This window comes from Procambarus clarkii, chromosome 51, assembly GCF_040958095.1.
Source record: "Procambarus clarkii isolate CNS0578487 chromosome 51, FALCON_Pclarkii_2.0, whole genome shotgun sequence".
Taxonomy (NCBI): domain Eukaryota; kingdom Metazoa; phylum Arthropoda; class Malacostraca; order Decapoda; family Cambaridae; genus Procambarus; species Procambarus clarkii.
This window is the reverse complement of record NC_091200.1, coordinates 11,729,310-11,746,376: the sequence shown is the minus strand read 5'-3', so window position 1 is coordinate 11,746,376 and position 17,067 is coordinate 11,729,310. Positions and strand designations below refer to the sequence as shown.

The 17,067-nt window shown below is 42.5% G+C and overlaps 1 protein-coding gene across 1 annotated transcript in view; it reads right to left on the bottom strand.

Moving 5' to 3' along the window:
* heca (hdc homolog, cell cycle regulator) overlaps window positions 1-17,067 on the bottom strand; it is a 95,956-nt gene that overhangs the window by 23,730 nt on the left and 55,159 nt on the right. The window lies entirely within an intron of this gene.

The window sequence follows — 17,067 nt, the reverse complement described above, 5'->3', positions numbered from 1 at the left end:
GGGTTAGGAATCCTCCTCTCTCGCAACCTTTAACATTTACACGACTGATAATTAAATTCATATCGCCATCGCTAGTCAACCCTACTGTAAAGAAGAAAAAAGAGGAAAGCGCAACACGTCGGGCCTTTGGTGCTTGCAATAACGCAACAACGAGTCTACCTACAGGCATGGGAAAACCTCTAATCGTCAACCTCACGCTAAATTACCACAGTAAGTGCCCCTCCTGTTTCCGAAACATCAACCCCATTCCAAACTGATAACGATTCCCACTATGTATGACGCTCATCTTAAAGAATACGGCAACAAACAAAATTGCACCATCTCAGGCCCAACAAAAAAACGAGTTTTTGTCGGTCTGACAAGCCTTAAAAATTTGTTTACTCTGCTTCGAAACGAAATATCTTAAGAGTTGACTTGCTTCCTCTACCCCTCGCAAAGCTGTTTCCCTAAACTCAAAAAAAAATGGAGGATTCCTTTGCGCAAAATTACGGTAACTGGTCCGGAGAATTGTGGGGAAGGGGGGCTCTAGGGTTGACGGGAGAGGAAATGGGATAGAACAAGTGGGGGAGATCTAAGGTTAATGGAAGAAGAGCTGGGATAGAACAAGAATTATACTTCAAGCGGAGGGAGAGTTAACAGTTGTGGTCACAGTACGTGGAAGAGAATGAGGTAGCGAAGAAGAAATGGAAGGACGGAGTGGACAAAATAAGGATGAATATTGGGATGTGGAGGAAGGGTGGCGAGAATCATGACTGACGTGGAAGACTTGTTAAGTGATGGAGTGTGAGAGCAGGAACAGTGTCTTAGAGATGGAGCAAGATCAATCTTCCAATCCAGGAACTAAGGCTGGAACGGACAAAGGAGAACCCCGCAACCCTTGGCAGCCCCACTCCTCCGTCTCTGTCCCAGTTTCCGTAAGCACTACTGTACGTAACCCTGGAGCACTGCTGCCGCTCGCTGCGTGTATACGCCGCCACATGGAAGCATCACCACTATACGATATACGTCAGGTCATCGACTCTCACCGAAAGCCACCGACTCTCTCTACCCTTTCCCAAGGTCACACCACGCCAGTAGGTCGACCCCTGCCCCATTCTACCGTAAACCTCAATATAATAGGACTCGCTATAACGCACTTACCACACCTCGAAACCCGACGCACTTAAAGAGACATCACTTTGCTAATAGAGAAATGCAGAGAAGACTGAACGAGGGGAAAATAAAACTTAGACTGTAACGAAAAAATAAAACTTGGGCTGTAACAAAAACCGTAATTCAAAATGGAGCACATATACTCGGAGTTTATCTAGGCTCTAAAGAATATATGAACTCGAGGCTTAAGAAAAATGGCGTCTTCAGGAGTCTGCTGCGCCGCCAACTTAACAAGACTTACGATAGCTCACCCACTTGGATAGCTCCCCTCCCCCCCCCCCCCCTACACACACATGTATTATTTTCCTAATATCCCACCTCGGTGCTTCATTTCGTCATAAATCCCTACTTATTGCCAGGAAACTTTACGCCATTTGACCACGTTGCAAACATAAAATTTAAGGCTTGACAACAATTCTCCAGCCCTTATATTCTGCATACATAACGTGTGCTTAAAATATAAAGTTACCTCCACAAAATAATTTTATATTCTCATACGCATATTTTCTCCAAGATGCGATATCCACAACTTATATACGATGAGGAGCGTGCGAGGCCTTCCACCCAACACGTCAGGGGATTCGTTATACACATACAAGTGAAAGTTTCGGGAAGGTTAATACCAGGATTCTTCGACCCTCAACACAAGGCTCATTCCCACGAAAAATACAAAACCAACTTGTAACTAAGTAATATCGTTTACTTTTACTATTTACGCATTTGTTCTTCCTTTTAAGAAAAGGTTTCATGGTTTATTTCCGCAAACCCCGCATTCTGCACATCTAGATTCTCAAAATGTATTTCCGCAAAATATCATGACGCTATAAAAATCTCTTCCTATTCACTAACATTAAAAATCTGAAACCCCTAAACAACAGATACCGAGAAAAACACTAAACAGATCGGAGATCCACTACGTTTGATAAGGCAGCACAATCGAGTAACTAAGATAACACGCAAGAGGCTCATTTTGCTGCAGCATCACGCGTAGTGGCACGACGAGGAGCTGGTGGTGCTGGTGGTGGTGGTGCTAGTAGTAGTAGTGGTGGTGGTGGTGGTGGTGAGGCACTTTCCTCCGTCACATGTCGTCGATGCCGTCACCATGGCCGCGATCGGACCCAGCGGGGGTCAAGAGGTTAGGGTGAATCCACAAGTCCGTCCGTCGATGGAGTGTTAGTGGCGATCGATCTCTGCTTAAGGGTTAGTTGACCCCATCGAAGTAGATCAGGAAGTTCGGTACAGGTCTTAATTATTAGGCTGTTAGTCGAACCATAAGTCATGGCTGAACGACAGTGCTATAGCCGACCATATAGATCTCTAAAGTTAAATTCACGTTAATATACTAAAAATATATAACCGATATAAAAAGCATAATGCCTTTCACATTACGTTGTTAAACAGTACACGTAGATAAGAGAACATCAACTGTTGTGAAATGGATATTAAAAATCAGTCACAAGAAACCACTCGTATACAAGTCTAAGCAATACCAACTTGCTAACGATGAGAAACGAGTTCGAACAAATCGCTGACGAAAGTACGATAAAATTAATGTGGATTCACCTTTGCGCTTACGGTAATATCTTCAGAGAATCGTAGATGTGCAGATGATATATAAAGATAAGCCTAAATCATCCCAACTGGTCACACATTAAAAGATATTAACGAAAACTTACAACTTGTGGGTTAAAAAAAAAAAAATTAGTTTTCGATGAAAATTTCACTTGGCCAGCGGTCGCACGCTCCACGCAATATGTACACCATTGTCGTTAGTAGCAAAATGTTCCAAAACCCCATATTACACTCGCTGTGTGGCGCAGTTACGGTGTGGAATTACTCTATCCTCGATTCCTATATTGCGACTACTAATCTCTTTACTCCCTACCCCCAAGGTATTCGGATTATATTTCTCACCTTTCTACCCTACTCTAGCAGTGGGGCTTTACCCGCTTGATGGGGTTCTGGGAGTTGTTCAACTCCCCAAACTCCTCCCCGGCTTTGCATTTTGCAATTTATCACTACTGCATCTAGCCTGTATGCTCGTTGTGTTCTCAGCGATATATACTAGACTCCCCCCATCCCCTTCCATAACTTGGAAATATATTGTGTCTATTTGACTTTTCTTCTTTATATTAGCTTCATGACCGAGCAGAAAATATTGCTTCAGGTTGTCACAAGGCCCCGCCGGGGCCATCACTTCCACAAAACTTATTTCACTGGGTCAAGGCAAGGATATCTGGCCAGTTGCGTGTGGATGTCGGAGAGGGACACTTGTTGTCACAGGGCGGGAGTTAGTGGTGGTGGTGGTGGTGGTGGTGGTCGCCTCGGGATGAGGTGCTTGTGGTTTAAGAGGCATGAAACCGTTCCATTTAGTCTGCGGATGACTAGCTGTAGTACAATAGTTGCAGTTGTGGTGGTAGTACTAGTAATACTTCGCAATAGCAGCAGCAGTAGCAGTAGCAACAGCATAAATAGAACTAGACCCTGATGAAGACTTGCGAGATTACAAGTTAAGTGTCTGTCTTCGTGCCTACTAATCTAAGACTAAATTATTGCTTTCTGGAATACACAAGCTAACGGACACAGCAAATACAAAAATCATACAAGCTTAAAGGACAAAGAAGACGTAGACGAAGATGGTGCGGGTAGAAGGCGATACGGGAGAAGGTTTGAGGTACAATCGACAAAGCCCTGCTTCGCTTCTACGACCCCAGTACGACCCAGCCTGACTGACTTCCCCGCCATGAAGGAGGTTTCTGGAGGTAAAGGGCGAGAAGGGGAATAGGGGGACCTTTATGAGGTAAAGTACCCGTAATAGAACATGAAAGGCGAGGAAAAGCTGGATATATTACAAATAGGTTGGCGGGAACACTGAAAAAGGCACTCTTAGGAAGATCTACCAGGTATTCCTACGAATGGACGTGCGGGCATATCGATAGCGGAAAAGAACAAAAATACAAAAAACCATTCCTATGTTGGAGGAGGTCGTGCAGTGTCAGGATGGGCTAGTAGGCAACAGAAACGGCAGGAGCAGCAGAAGAGCCCACTGGTCATCGCTGGCATGTGTCGCGGAGACGTCGGCCACACGGGGGCTTTCCAGAAGTAGCTTTGCTAAGGGTCACCTCCCCCTCTCTCTTCTTACCTACACTACATTAACTTGTTCGCTAACTTGCTATAGCTCTTAAAAAGACACATCCAGCACAGGAAGAGAGAGCCCCTGCAGGTGGGTCAAGTCTCACATACAGGCTCTCTAGACATGGGTTGGAAATGCGTGTGTGCAGCGTGGGTTGTTCAGGATATGGGCATGGCCAAAGGAGGTTAGGTGGGGGCGCGAGAAACGTCATGGGGGAGGTTCCCGTGTTGCGGTAGTGATGGCCGAGGCTTGGTGTTGTCACAACCTGAAGTCAATACCCCGCCAACACACAAACATTTTATTCAAGAGGCTTTTTTTGTGAATATTCTTTATTGTTTGCGATATCGTATCTGCTAACATGTTGAATTTCTGCGAACAAAGCATTATAACACTGGTTATAAGCGGCCAGTCTGGCTGTGGTGAATGGATTTTTATTTTTTGTTAATAGAAAAGGGAAACCTAGACCTTTGTATAGCTTTCGTATTCACGATAAATGAGAAAAAAAACTGTTGTTTTTCCAAGCCCAAATAATAAAAGTGACATCTGCTTTCCCAACCTGAATATCCTTTATGCTAAACTAACAATTTTCCTCGAGCCACGACATTTATGAAATACATGAGAATCTTCCAAGAATTTCAGCAAGACAAACTTGCTACCATTAATATCGACATTACAATTACCATCAATATGCAGATACGCAACAAATGTATTTCAAATTAATCAAGTGAAAAAAAAGAACGAGATAAGAGACTAAGAAGAAGAAGCAAATGAGCATATAATCAATCAGAATAATACAATAATTTTGTCCAGCACAACAAAAACAAAATCCACTCGGTCTGTGACCCTGACTTGTGTTTGCTCCGATAGGTTGGGTAATATTTTTTTTTTAGTTTCTCAAGTCGCATTTGCTTTATTAATATTTATTAAAGTGAGCGGCATCCTCGTCACCAAGGCGCGCGCGCTCCAACGCTCAACGCACGCTGGCGGCGGACGATCAATCGTCTTAAGAATAACAATTTACCAAAAATATGCTTACAATTAATCTAAGAGTAAATAGTCAACACGCGGCGCATCAGACAGAGAGCAGCAGCGCGCTGGAACTTATTAAAAAACTTACAATGAATAATATCATGAAATATACATATTATGATTCACCAGATGCTAATGAGACACAGGGGGATGTAAGGAAAACAAAAAAAAGTTAATGAAGTCTGACCCAAACAGTAAATAAACTCTTGCTCATTTATTAACAAAAGCCGCAACTGTCTACAAACGTGAATGTAGTGTTGCTGACGACTTCGTGATTATATATATTATATATATATATTTATATATAATACATACACGACATCTTTTGACTCACAAAACACCTACCTGCTTATGGGCCCCTAATATAAGTTAACAGCTGTTCTTGGCCCCCAAAGCACAACAACAACAACAACGTCCCTGGCCCCCCAAGACAACGCCTGGTGTCAACACAACCGGTCTAGCTCGGGGTGTGTACACGCGCGCGTCGGGCGAGCAACGCCGACTCTTACAGCACGTCTCCTAGACCGTGTATACAGGCCAGCAGGAGTGAGAGTGAGAGTGAAAGTGAGAGACATGGTGAGAGTGAGAGAAGGAGGGAGAAAGAAAAACAAGAACAAAAAAGACAGAGAGAGAGAGAGAGAGAGAGAGAGAGAGAGAGAGAGAGAGAGAGAGAGAGAGAGAGAGAGAGAGAGAGAGAGAGAGAGAGAGAGAGAGAAAGAAAGAGAAAGAAAGAAAGAAAAGAAAAAGAAAGAAAAGAAAAAGAAAGAAAGAAAGAAAAAGAAAAAGAAAAAGAAAGAAAAAGAAAGAAAAAGAAAGAGAAAGAAAAAGAAAGAGAAAGAAAAAGAAAGAAAAGGAAAGAGAAAGAAAAGGAAAGAGAAAGAAAAAGAAGAGAGAAAGAAAAAGAGAGAAAGAAAAAGAAAGAGAAAGAAAAGAAAGAGAAAAAGAAAAAGAAAGAGAGAAAGAAAAGGAAAGAGAAAGAAAAAGAAAGAGAAAAAGAAAAAGAAAAAAGAAAAAAAGAGAAAGAAAGAGAGAGAAAGAAGAGAGAGAATCTGACCTATATCTTACCTACCTGATCATACTCGCATGAACCGGGTCGTTAAACAAGCCGCATGTAAGATATGTGAAAGCGTACGTTACCTGGCTAAGGTTTATAATTGGAACCTTGTCGACGAGGTACAGATTCAAGACAGGCTACCGTCTGCCTTTGCCCCACAGAGAACTACTACGTACCTGAAAATATGGTATAAGTGATATGGGCGAACACGTCTCTCGTTATGTGGGCGGTGAGTGTGAGAGAGAGACAGATGCAGTACAAGTATGAAAAACCAATGAATATTACAAAAGCTTAATCCAAAATAGGACGTATTACAAATAATGACAATAAGGATACAATTGATATAAATATTAAACTGCAAAAATCACACACATGACTTCATAAAAAATCTGCACTAGTTTGGTCGAGTGAGTAAGGGCGTAGTGGAAGCAGTGGCTCGGTCGGGTCTTGTGGAAGGACACGGTTGACGATACAGAGGGGTCACCAGGGTCGGGCAGGGGCGGCCCTGCGTGGGGAGGGTCCAGCCTAAACCTACTACACGCCGCGGCGGCGTTGCCAGCATGGCTCTCCACAGCTATGGGTCTCGGAAGGAGATGACAAAAGAGTGTCTTAAAGGCGGCTTTCTAAACTAGCCATTTTGTTGACAACACAGGGACCGTTTTTCGTTCTAGCCTACACAGCGTGACGGCGTCTCGGCCTACTACCATCGTCTCTAGCGGCTCCTGAAGGGGTGTGTGTGTTCTTAGTCTCACTAGGACCTAGTGCACAAAAAGACGTGACTTTACCCCCTCGCTCAGATGCACATTGGTGTGCCTGTGCCCCCAAATCGGTGCAACATTCCTCCCTTGCGGCGGCTGAGAGCGGCCTCTACAAATCCCGCCCGTGCTGCGGCCTGGTGGCTGTGGCTCGCTCCTCCGCGACATGACTGCGGCCTCGGCTACCTCCCTCACCACGACCTAGCTACACCCACTGCGGCTGACTGCTTCACCGACGACGACGACGAGGACGACGACTGACTGCTTCACCGACCCACACGACTCTGCGGTATCCATACGCCCCATTTCACTTGCTCACATTTACATTGTTCAGATACACGTCTCTTAGCAACTATTTTTGTCCTACGCAATGACAATCAAGACAGTTTTAACTGCACAACAGTCTTAAGCTTCATACAATCAAGAAGGCTTTATCTCTTATAGACAGTGAAATTATATTGCCATGTGTAGAGTTGTAACTCATTTTGCACACGCTTATTGTCTTACATACTTATAGTTGCAAATTTTATACTTTTATAGCCTCTTAAAAGACAACCAGAGACTTATGATTTGCTCATTGACTTACCTAGAAGACATTAGCACTACACGTCTAGTTTGTGACAACCAAGTATATATAGGTTTTACTCCCACAGTGAATAAATGATTTAAATATAAATATATATTGCATATGTATTTAATAGGGCTACAAGGGAGTAGCACAAAGCCATGTACCCAGAGCTGGTGAGCGAGAGCAAGTGGGCCTCTCGTCACACCTCCACCAGTTACTAATAATATAACCTTGCACTGTTCTTCAGCTAGTCTTATCTCTCCAGTTACTATACAGTCTTTACCTGCTTTGTTTACGAGTGCGGTTTGGCAATGCCTTGCCAACAAAAGTTAAAAAAAAAAAATCTTGATTTGCGTACATATTAAGGTTGAGTGATAGTTAAAAAGTGGTCAAGAGTGGGTTATGGGTGATCGAAACTTATCACAAGCTTGAAATTGTTGAAAACTCTTTTTGCCTTCATGATGCATTTGGTTATAAAACACATACCCTGTTTAACACTCACTAAGATGCAAGTAAAATGACTAAAAACTAATAAAAACTAAAAACTAATTATATATAATAAATCTAATAAATTATACTGTAATATATTTACGAAATTAATTACATGCGCAAAATATTTATAACAAGCCCCAACTCAACGTACACTACCGGCCACCACACAACGAAAGTTGCTGGTGTTCTCTCTGTGATCCGCACCTTACACTCTGACGAACTAACTCGGCCCCTTCATACCCAGCTCTATACGAGGAGTCCTCACTAGTGCAGGAGGCGAACAAGCCCAGGTTGGGTGGGGGGAGTGAATAAGAGACAAGAAAGAGTGGGGAGCATTGCAGGAGGACGATAAGCGAGAACCAGTGACCCAGAGGAGAGGTGGTTCAACAGAACTGGGAAGCGGATGATGTATGAAAGGCTGGGACAAAAAAATAATTCGGTGAAGGGGGCGCAGTATTATTGCATTATAAAAATCATAAAATTATACGAGTGGGGGCAAGGAGTCTGGCAAGGGTGGCCGGGTGGTGGCGAGGAGTAATATATGCGACAAACTGAGGTCCGGTTGATGAAAAATAGAACCTGACTAGAATACCGGTGAAACCAAGTGAAGGGAACTACACAGACAACGAGGATAAATAATCAAGTAGTGGAATCCACAAGTCCAATAATAAATATATTAGACAATGAGACAGAAGTGGAGGCGAGCGGGGCCCCACCTGCCTTGGAGAAACTGGTTTTTGCTTTCAGCCCAGGTAGCAGGTGTCAAGCAAGGAGGGCGGGCGAGATATGCTAGCGTCTACCATCACCACATTCCTGCGCAACACCTTCCCCCTCCCTTCTCTCTACGCTAACCCTCCCCTCCTTTGTGGCCTACCCCTAAAACTACACACTTGCCTCTACCCCTAACCTCCCTTATTTACCGTAACAGTTCCATTAGCCGTCTAGCAAATCGTAACATTAGCCGTCTAACAAAACTTAATGTACCGTTCATTCTGTATGGCTATGTCGTCGTGTTTATCCATTCTCTATCCCAAGATGAAATTCCTGAGAGCAGTCTCTCGAATATTTCTTTAACCCATCTGTAAAGACTTTCAAAGTTCCAATTCAAACTTTAGCGCATAAGCTCATAAATCCATTACATCCCTAACAAATTTGGCCCGGTGCCGAAAAGAAACGAAATTTCTGGAAACGGGGGGTACTGGGGTCCTCCTAGACTTTCATCCACTCACCAACCTCGGCATCTCTGCCTTAGCAGTGTTTCTAAGAGTCTAGTTGTGCTCCATCCCCTGAATTGACTCGTGAAGCTAGTGTTCGGTTTAATTCTTGCCCCTGCATCACACCCCTCCCTGAAGCCTGTAACACCTGCACCACAAATCTATCTATCCCCTCTACACCTACTTGTACCACATCCCTCCAGATGCCTATCCAACACACGAACTCGCCCCAAACACCCGACTAAAGGCTAGAGGAAACTATGGGACGACATGAATCCACTTAACAATTCAAAATATCCCCAGTGCAGAATATATGCGATTCTCTAGTTTCATTTATTGACCTTAATCTAATATAATTACCTGTACAGTAATCGCATTTTCAAAGTCAAACTAAATTTGTCGATTCCAGGCATCCGGAAAAGTAATTTGATCAAAAGCTCTATAGCTATGCTATTTTATTTACTATACTCTACAGTATTTTGGCGGTTAGTAGTGGCCTAGGCGTTATTTGACTGAGGAAGGGGAAGTGAAAGATAAGAGAAACCATCTGGTCGAAAGCGAGATTATATCCATGACACTCCTCGAAAATTACCATACAATAATGCCTGCGTATCCCCCCCCCCCCCCCCGACACCAACGACAGGATCCCCCAACAATCTCATTTCTCAAATCCTTCATTAACGTTAAATTAAGACCCTAGCCTTCCCTCCCTTCCCTCTCAATCCCTCCTCCCTTACTGCCCCCATCTCTCGTTCCTTCTCATTACTCAGTATCTACACACGCTATACACCAACTCCTAAAAGATGGGATTTTTCCCTACAACTTTCCATAGCACTCCCATCGGGCCCTAAGCAACACGCAAGCGCTTCCATCAACCCTACACACACGGAAAAAAATGCACGCACAAGCATTTCGTCCCAACAGCTTCTGCTCGACAATGCCGCAATTATTTCAATTTTCATGTTTACGATGACAGTAATGATGACGTGATCGCGTGTGTCATCCCTGAAACTTGTCACATAATCTAATAATGGAAATTCGAGGAGAAAGATTGTGTGTGAGAGAGAGAGGGGGGTGGGGTGGGGGAGCAGAGGAGTCAAAGGGGAAGAGATTCAAGGGCATAAATATAGGAGAATAAAAGACACAGATAGAAGAGGAAAGGAAAAGGATAGCGCTATTAACAATTTTTCTCCCCCCTCCCTCTCTCTCTCCCTCCCTTTTACCATTATACTTCATTCACACATTATGGGTATCTTAATGGCAATCAATGGCCTTTGGTTGCGGGGGGTAGTGAACGCAGAGTTACGACTCTGAACGTAGTGTTATGACCCGTAAGAGCAGCGGTTACCATATTCACCATCAAAGTTTGTGAGCGCTATTGACCCCTCCCCGTTACACCCAGAATATATTCACAAATTGATTTAACTTCCTTTTAAGTTCATTTGCTCTTAAATTACGCGGTTACCGCTTAAAAAACACACTGAATCCAGATTGAGCCTCTGCGAAGGACAGGCGTCTGAATCTGAAGTTACACGAGGCTACAGTTTAGCGGCAACATATAATAACTGCAGGAGTTGACCTTATTGGTACACACATATTTATAAAAACTAACTTTCCAGTTGAAAATCACCAACGGGAAAAAACAAAAGCTATGGCCTGGTCGAAGACCGGGCGCGGGGGGACGTTGAGCCCCGAAATCATCGCAAGACTAACAGATGTGTACGCAAAGTCTGGCATAAGTTGCCCTCTTCGTTTAATAGTTTAGGGTTGGTCGACGCCAACTATAGTGGGTATGAAGTCTAGAGATGACGCCCATGTGTCTATATGTGAGGAGGGAGCTGCCCCATTACACCGATCTGTACTATACCTCCGTATCTTATCCTACAGTAACCTCGATACTGTCCATAAACACTAGAAAATAGGCCAATTATGTAGTTAAGCAGAGATGAGAATAAGAGCTAAGTGGCAGAGGATGGGGTGAACAAGAGATTGCTTCATTTTCCGTAAGAGATTGTTAAGGTTAGCAATAGGCCAATTTGGTAGATAGCATGGATGAGACTAATCTGTGTGGTTGTGACGCCGTTCCGAGACGTTAGTACCTTACCACATCCAATAAAATGTCTATGGAGACATTGGATTATCTGTCGGGATTTACGAGTGCGTAAATGACCACCGCCCCATCCTTCCCTTGCTCTACTATCACTGAAAGTATCCCAACACCACCCACCTTACACGGCCCATAAACAATATGGCCACCTTCAGTATTAAGAGAGCCAGAATCAGTATTAAGAGAGCCAGAATCGTCGTATCCGTGGTTATTATAGTAGTGAACAAGCTAAACAGAAAGGGAATCAATGCCCAAAAAGAATGAAAATAACAAAACCACCACTTGAACTGGTTTAACTTTTAAATATTTAATGCAATTTTTTGTATCATTAATTGCAACGTCAGGGGGGTCAACACACGAGAATTAAATCTCATCAGTTCCGGTGATGATGTCCCTCCCATATTACCCATCAATGAACTCTTCAAATGAATTGCTACTGCCTTTACTGCTTCCCTTTATTCACCCACCCCCCCACCCCCATCCTCATCCCACACCACCCAGATCATCAATCAACTTGCTAACTCGCCTCGATGAGGGAATGGGATGCCCCACTCCCCCCCATCCCATTACGGAACAAACGTCAACGCCCGAACCTCGTAGTAACTATCGGTGAAGACAGCGATCTGTGATCTTTGTCTCCATCCACGGTCCAGCTCTTGCCAAATTACGGAGTGAAACGTCAGGCACCGTGGAAGGAAGGTTGGGAGAGGAGAAATAAGATAGGGGAAAGGAGAGAGAGAAGGAAGATAGGGGCAAGGAGGGAGGGAGGGAATTTAAAATTTGTGATAAAAATGATTCAATTAAAAGATTACAAGTAACAATAATTGCAGATGCTGGACAAATGATGTTAATAAAGATCCTCATCGAATAATAAAATTGTCAAACGCGATAAATTTCATGAAGACCCCAGAGGAAATATATACAAACCCTCACTGTTGTGACAAATTTAATTATCGTTATTTGTTATCAAGCTTAGATTTACTGATAATGATTACCCTTCCGTATAGACGACGCGAGAGAGGGAGATGGTCTTGTCCAACCGCTAGGCTCCTCCCATCTCTCTCTCTCCATGCACTTTCGGTCCCTCCCATTGCCATAAACTCTCTCCACCTCCGTTCCATCTCTCCATATAACCTCGCAAACCCCTCCCCCTCTGCCTCCAAATATCCTCCTCGCCAGCGTTATTCCCTACATAATAATCCCCCCCCCCTCCCCTTCCTCAACAAACACATACCAATAGGGTCTTCCACAAATGCTAGTAAACGGGGCTTTATGACAGCATAAATGCCAGACCAGTTTATATATAACGTCATAATTAAAATACGTTTGGACAATTATTGTTACGCACTTTAACCATCTTCGGATATACAAAAAGTTATTAGGCTTTCCATATATTCGACCAAGCACGTAAGCATCTTGCCATTAGTTCCCCTAAAATTAGCCAGCTGTGCCAATAACCCCTCCCTTCTTAGCTGCTCCCCGAGGCAAGAGAAAGTGGGGCAGCAGTAACCTAGCGTAGTTCACCCAGCCAGTTTAAAAAGAAAAAAACAAAAAAAAAAACAAAGACAAGAGAACAATGGAAATCTTCCCACTTGGCGCGCCACTCTTTGTTATCGAGATATCTCCTTCGACCACAACCCTCAGTCACCCTTCAACTCACCTTAGCCGAAATTTTCGTCTTTGTTATGCCTCAACTATTACGAGGAATGAACGGTTGTATCTGTCAACTGACAATCTTATGACGCGCTGGAACGTATGCTCGCTGGCTAGGCATTTCTCATCCCTTTCAAAACTTACAGCCTATAACAAAACCTCAACGGCGACTGAACAGCCTACACCCATCTTACTCGTCCCTACCCGTGCCCCCTCACCCCATCATCCTCCTCCATTTCACTCCCTCAATTTACCTCTAGATGAAAGGTAAATCCATGCCCGTGCCATCTCTTGGGTGGCTTAATCTTCATCAATCAATCATCACTCACGCCACAGCCCCTAATAGGTCTACTCGATCCTAAGTGCTGAAGCCGTATCATAAACCAGTAACCTACGAGCGCAATTCTCGCTCGGCCTTATCATCAAGGGGCGATAGATTATATATATAATATAATCGCGTCTCCCTCTCTCCAGTCATATGTAACTGTTGAAACTTGGGAATTATTTCTATATTTTAGAAATGCCCCCTAATGACACACCACAGCTCTCCAGATAACACACAATGAAACAAATTTAATACAACAAAACGGCCATTTAGCATTTAGTCCATTAATAATTCTAAAAAGTTTTTTTTTATATAAGCCAGAGCAGTTCTCTACAACCAAACGCGTGGGGATCGGGCAACCATTCCCCTTTCCTCACATCACTCCCTAAACTGCTATTTTCCTGATATTCCTTCCGACATTGTGTCCTCGACTCTACCATTCTCCACGCACTCCTCCACGCACTCCTCCACACTCTCTCCCCTCTCCCCACCCTCTCCAACGTTAAGCTCGTTTTTATTCTCTCTCAATTTAACGGTGTCGTATTCCTCCTCCCCGATGAAGCCGCGTTTTATGGCCTGAGCTACCCCAAAGGAGCTCAGGCTCTCATAAAGCAACTAATTATGCCGCAAAATTAATTTGAATAAATTCCAAAAAGGCCGTAGCCTAATCCAAAAATTCGTGAAGTGTTAGAAAAATGGTCTACATGAATTCTAATGAAAAAATATAGTTGATAAATAGATATATATTTATATTGTAAAATCGTTCAGTTTCCCCATATACATTCAATGTGATTTACAAGTTTACCCAGTAAAACAAATTTGAATACTGCATATTAAACCACGCAAAATTCATACAAATTAAGTAATCATTAAATCAAACTGTCGATATTACCACAGCACTTCTTGAGATGGCATGACAATCACGGGGAAAATAACCCGGGGGGGGGGGGGGACAACAAGAGGGAAAAAATGACAGCGCCATAAATAAAAATGCTAACAAATAAAATCTGACGAGGCTGCATTTTACTTAACAAGAAAACGCGTGTATGCCTATGCTGATCAAGATGGATCCTAAATTAAAGCTAACGTAAGCAAAGTGGCATTTACAATAACCATAAAATGTACTTGACAAGTTCTGTTAACAACGGCTCCTGATACAAAAAAAAAATCAGCTAGGTAATGCAAGCTACCAAATTTGCTCTTTTTAACTACCACCACCACCTTTTCCGCCCCTTCTTCCATTCCCCATCCAAATTACGAATTTCTTAAATCACGCGAGACGCCATTCATTAATTTTACACTCGTTTGCACAGCTATTTGCATATTAATGCGTAGTTTAGCATGGAAGTGTGGGAGCCGTGTAATCTACCGCTCTCGGTGTAATTATTACCCTACCCCCACTTGTCTACTACGCCCTCTGTAATTATCAACTCCGCCGACTCATCTACCGGTTCCAGTGTAATTATTATCCTAGTCCGTCTACCGTGACCAGTTCACCAAGCCACTTCGCTAAACTATTAACTTTTACATTAAACTAACAAGTTTGTAACGTCATTAGTTTTTAGAAATATCTATTCAAAACAAAGAAGTTACAATGGCGTGGTATGTCAATCATTAAATCACTTAGAGCAATGCAGTAACTAACCAGCGTTCTGGCGACTCCAGACACTTGCCCTAGCCAACTCTGCTAGCTATGATAGGACAAAAGTTACTCAACCTAGACCTCTAATGAACCCATTGGGAAAGGTCTGAAGGCCTCAATTGGTATATCAGTCTTTTTTTGTTTACGAATAACCTGCCTACACTCTGGCCTGTGGGTAATGATGCTCCCCACCATATGTCTCTCCTTACAACCCCCAAATGATAATTGTACACCAATATATGAACGGCAAATAATAATGTAACCAACAGCCTAATGTAACTAAAGAGCAACTACTGCCTTGCCTTAAATTTTTTTTTAACAAACGACAACTACTGCTTTACATCTATCCCCTCTACCGCCGGCCGTGAATCATGCTTCATTAGTGCCTAGCTCCAGACGGGAAAAATTGTAACGACCACAAGCACTTCACATGTGCCAAGCCAATAATTAGCAGCCATAAACCAATTAACTGGCTGGAGTGAGCAGGTGAAAGGAACGAAAATTTTTGAAAATATAATACGAGGAAGCTGGAATTACATTACGTTGTATTTCGTCTGCCAACTTTAAGGTTTTTTGTGAAATGTTTTGATATATATTTTAATGTGATTGTCTAAAAGCGGAGTGTTAAAGCTCTAAGGAATCTGCCGCGTCTGTTCCAGTCTGCAATATGGTTATTTTCCCGGCAACTTCAAATCTCTTATGAAATCCGCCAAACGTTCTCGTCGGAAGAACTCTTTGATGAGCCGAAGCCCTACTGTTCAAAAGGTTTAGTGGAACAAGTTAATTCTACATAATAGCCCATACTCGTCTTTTTCAACCACCTTAAAAAGAAAAGTTCTTGTATATTATTACTAGCACACTACAGTTAATTTCCCTCCCAATAGAACACAAAATTGAGACTGAAAATGAACATTTATTATTCCTGGCAACGCCTCCCCCAACCCCAAACCCCACCACACGCCATAATAAAGCACCTTATTACTCTCCGGGAAATTGTTAATTTTATATATATATATATTTTTTTTTTTTTAATTCTCGCTTTCACCACCCTTATAACCTGCAATTTTGCGATTCCGCGCCAGAGGACGTTTTAGAATGCGTGAGTCAATTCTATATGAAGAGCTCGTTCGGGGTCTATTTACGTTTCTTTTTATTCCACTAAATGATTTGTTCGACACCCCCTAAATCCCACAGAAAAAAAACAAAATGAACCACTATTTTCCCTCATCTACACTTCTCCCGTCTACTACGAATCACCATATACTACGCAAAATTCCTACTCTGCTAGGTTACAATTCTATCCGAACAAATTACAAATTCTAAATGCGCATAATTTATACCCAAGTAGCCCCATTGTTAATTACGGTTAACATTCTATTTCCCATAGCCTAGCCATTATGGAGTTTAAAGCCAGGCGATATGTCTAACAACGGAATCTGCCCCGAATAAATACACCTTAACAAATAAATAAGACAAATTGGTGTTCGGGTTCACGTATGCAAGTATTTTAATGTCCCTGCCACTAAAAATTTGTTTGATTAAATAAAATAGGCTATTGGTGAAAAGTGGGTGAGAAGCGTGATGAACAGATTATAGAAATCAAAGAATTATTTTAGAATATACAGTGAAGGACAATTTTATTTAAAGCACAATAAAAATTCCTTTGGATATATATAAATCCTCTATATTTATTACATAAAGGCCACTAAACATGCTAACAATATCTCAGATAAATGTACCACAAAACAAGATTACCATACACCACAATTGACAATACTGACCTCAATTAAATTATGGAAGTTCATGTCATTTATCTACCAAAAATAACCATGCATTCAATTAATGCAGACTGAAATGTTACATTAAGGGGAATAAATGCTGTATACCAAAAGCAGGCAAGTTAGCTATATAGAACAGATTGTAACTTTCAATTCATATGCAAA